This window comes from Hemiscyllium ocellatum, chromosome 7 (assembly GCF_020745735.1).
Source record: "Hemiscyllium ocellatum isolate sHemOce1 chromosome 7, sHemOce1.pat.X.cur, whole genome shotgun sequence".
Classification (NCBI taxonomy): Eukaryota; Metazoa; Chordata; class Chondrichthyes; order Orectolobiformes; family Hemiscylliidae; genus Hemiscyllium; species Hemiscyllium ocellatum.
The window spans coordinates 8,661,035-8,665,330 of NC_083407.1; positions in this window are offsets into that span (position 1 = coordinate 8,661,035).

The window sequence follows — 4,296 nt, forward strand, 5'->3', positions numbered from 1 at the left end:
TATACATTACTAAATCTAAAATCCTTCCTGATGAAGGGCTTATTCCCGAAACGTTGATTCTCCTGCTCCTCGGATGCTGCCTGACCTGCTGTGCTTTCCCAGTTACACACTCTCGACTCTGATGTCCAGCATTGGCAGTCACTTTCTGCTAAATCTAAAATAGCCTGTTTCTGACTAAGTTCTGCAATGTACTGCTTTAAGAAATAACCCTCGATGCAGTCTACAAATTTATGTTCTGTGTCGCCCTTCCCCATTTGATTTATTCAGTCAATTTGCAGATTAAAATCACCCATGACAATCATAGTGTCCTTCTTATGCACTTCCATTATTTCCTGATTTATACTTTGTCCTATAGCAAGGCATCACTTTGGAGGCTATAGGTGACCCTTCTGTGAATTCTTACCCTTGCCATTCATTTTCTTCCCCAAACTGTTCCACACCACGACATATCTGTATCACTGCTTAACACTGCGCTGATACCTTCATTTATTAACCAAACTACCCCACCTCCTTTTCCTTTTTTGCCTTTTTTTTCTAGAACTGAATACCCTTGAATATCGACTTTCCAATCTTGGTCACCCTGCAACCATGTTTCTGTGATAGCTATCAAATCATATCCATTTATTACTATTTGTGTAGTCAACTCATCTAGCTTGTTAAAAATGTGTTTTCAGACAAAGAGCCTTAACCTTTTATTTTCTTTACCAGTATTACTTTCTCTAGTTCCAACTTCTGCTGCACTCTTCTGTGTATGTTTTCCTGTATCACTTTGATTATCATTTGTCTCTTCATTATCCTGCAGCTTGTTTCTTTTTGACTTTCTATACTTCCTTTCAACCAAATCATCCATCCCACTAATTAGTTTAAAGCCCAATCCACACCTGTAGTTATATGATTCGCCAAGAAACCAGTCCCAGCATGGTTCAAATGGACCCCATCCCAAATGAACAGCTCTCGCTGTTAATACCCCATCAATCATAACCCATTTCTCCCACACCAGTCTTTGAACCATGCATATACCTGTCTAATCTTCTTTATCCTATGCCAATTTGCACGTGGCACAGGTAGTAATCCACAGATTATTACCTTAGTGGTTCTGCTTTTTATTTTGGATCCAAACTGCTCAAACTTCCTTAGGTGAACCTCTTTTCGAGTCATCCCTATGTCATTTGTACCTACGTGGATCACAACAACTGAATCTTTCCCTTCCCATACGAACTTCCTCTGCAGACCAGAAGAGATGTCCTGAACAGACAGTAACAGAGCCTTCCTGTCTTTGCTGCAGAAAGCAGTATTTATTAATCTGATTATACTATTCCCTATTACTAATGTTTTTTGCTTAAATTTAAATGGTGCCATTTGTGGGCGGCACGGTGGCACAGTGGTTAGCACTGCTGTCTCACAGCGCCTGAGACCCGGGTTCAATTCCCGACTCAGGTGACTGACTGTGTGGAGTTTGCACATTCTCCCCGTGTCTGTGTGGGTTTCCTCCGGGTGCTCTGGTTTCCTCCCACAGTCCAAAGATGTGCGAGTCAGGTGAATTGTCCATGCTAAATTGCCCGTAGTGTTAGGTAAGGGGTATGGGTGGGTTGCGCTTCGGCGAGTCGGTGTGGACTTGTTGGGCCGAAGGGCCTGTTTCCACACTGTAAGTAATCTAAACTCCATGGTGCTGTGATCACCCCGGGAGTAAAGTCTTGTACTATTGGATAAGAGCTGAAGCTCGTCCAAAGATAAATCTAGATCCCCATATTGCCCCACTCACAGTCATAGCCTTCTGGCTTCTGTCCACAGATGAAATTTGGTGTAATTAATCTCAAGGATGTGGCTGTCTCCTGAAACACAATGTCCAGACATTTCTCCGCATCCCTGATGTATCACGTCATCCTCAGCTAAGACTCCAGCTCATCAACGTTGAACCGAAGGTCCTTGATGAGCCACCATTTGATGCAGATATGGTCATTGTGGATTGCACTGGTGTCCACTGGCTCCCACATACTACAGCTGCAACACATCACCTGCCCAGCTAGCTCTATTCTTAACTAATGTGTTAGACCAATTGAAAGACATGGTGATAATATCCACCAAGCAGTTATCAGTATTCCTACTTAAGGTCTTACAGAAAGAAAGAAGTTGAAAGAGCTCCTTGCAGCCGATATTTATCACCTGCCAATGTTGCTCTTCCCATGTGGGTCCATCCTTCTCCTTATGAAGCTGCTGACCTACTCTCTCACATTGTTTGAGAAGCTGATAACTATGCCCTCTGTCCTGCTCATTAAGAAGTTTCTGACTTGCTCACACATGCTCTTTATGAAGTAGCTGCCTCTAAGCTTTCTTGGCATCAGTGTCAGCAGCAATGCAGACTTGCTGGAAATAGTTTTCCAGTGGATTTCTGCAGGGCTCGGTGCTGGGGCTCTTGTGGTTCGTGTTTAACATGAATGATTTGAACTTTAATGTGGGGGATATGATGAAAATGTTGTGGATGATACAAAAATTGGCAGGGTGGCAAATAATGAGGAGGAGAGCTGTGAACTGCAGGAAGATATTGATGGACTAATTAGCTGGGCAAAGCAGTTGGTGCAATAGTAATGTCACAAAACTAGTAATTTAGAGGTACGATCTAATGTTCTGGAGAAATAGGTTCAAATCCCTACAGCTGAGATTGTAATATCTGAACTCAACAAATGTCTGGAAATAAAATTTAGTCTAAAGGTGACCATATAATTATTCTCATGTGTCGTCAAAATTAATGTCCTCTAGGGAGGGAAATCTGTTGTCCTTTTCTGGTCTGGCCTACACGTAACTCCAGACCCACAGCAATGTAGTTGACTCCTGACTGCCCTCTGAAATGACCCTAGCAAGCCAACCAGTTCAGGGACAATTAGGGACAGCTCAGACATTGGTGCCCACATCCTGAGAATGAATATTTTAAAAATGGAATTCAACCTGGAAAAGAGTGAAGTAATGCATTTGGGGAAGTCTAACAAGACAAGGGATTGGACAATGAATGGTACAATCCTGGAAAGTACTGAAGATCAGAAGGACCTCATTTTACATATCCAGAGATTCCTGAAGGTTGCAATGCAACTTGAAACGGTGGTTAAGAAGGCATGTGCAATATTTGCCTTTACTAACCAAGGCATAGAATACATGAGCAATGAGGTTTATGCTACAACTATACAAAACACTGGTTAAGCCACAACTGGAGTACTAAATACAGTCTGGTCACCATATTATGGTACGAATGTGATTTCACTGGAAAGGATGCAGAGACTTACCAGGATGCTGCCTGGGCGATGAGGGTCTGAGCAATGAAAAAACATTGGATCGGCAAGGGTCATTTTTCTTAGAGCAGCAAAGATTAAAAGAGGACCTGTTAGAGGAATATCAGATCATGAAGGGCCTAGATAGATTGGATACAAAGACACTTTGTCCGTTAGTAAAGAGGTCAATAAGCAGGGGGCATAGATTTAGACTAAAAGGAGAATTCAGGAGAAAGTTTTTCTCCTACAGGCTTGTAGGAGCCTAAAACCGACTGCTTGAAAGGATGGTTGAACGAGAAACTCCTAAAATTTAAACAGTATTTAGATATTGACTTGTGTTGCCATCGTTTTTAATTCTATAAATCGGAAAATGTAATCAGATCTTTGATTGGCACAGGAACAATGGGCTGAATGGCCTCCTTCAATGTTGTAAATATCTATTAGTTCACTAAAATGGTAAAGAAATTTTGACTTTTATCTGGGGTGGTTTGATTACATAGAGGTGGAAGTCAGATTAAAACTGATTGAACCACATCCAGAGCACTGCAGGCAATTGTGTAATCCTGGAAGGGTCAGTTGAAATTGGAATGTTGTGCAGATTGTTCAGGATGATACTGTGATAAAAGAGTTAAAATTATGAGGACAGATTTGACAGACTAGTTTTGAATTCCCTTGCATATAGGAGATTAATGCATGACCTAATTGAATTTCTTAAGATGATTAAATGGTGGAGAGGAACTATTTCCTTTGTTGGGTGAAGGCCAGAACAAGAAGATTAACCTTATAAATTAATGCTAGCACGCAAAGTGGAGTTGAAATCTGCAACACTATCTCCAAAATGCTGTTGAGACTTATGGTCAGTGAAACCAATTGATTTTTGTTGTGGTGGGTACTTGCACCAAGATGTATAAATAGAATTGAGATGCAGAGTGGCTGTAATTTGATCAAAAGGCAGGAGAAGCCATTGCGGCTGGATGGCCTCTTCCTGCTTCCATGTCAACAGAAAGTCGTACACAACTGTTTAATATCGATGAGA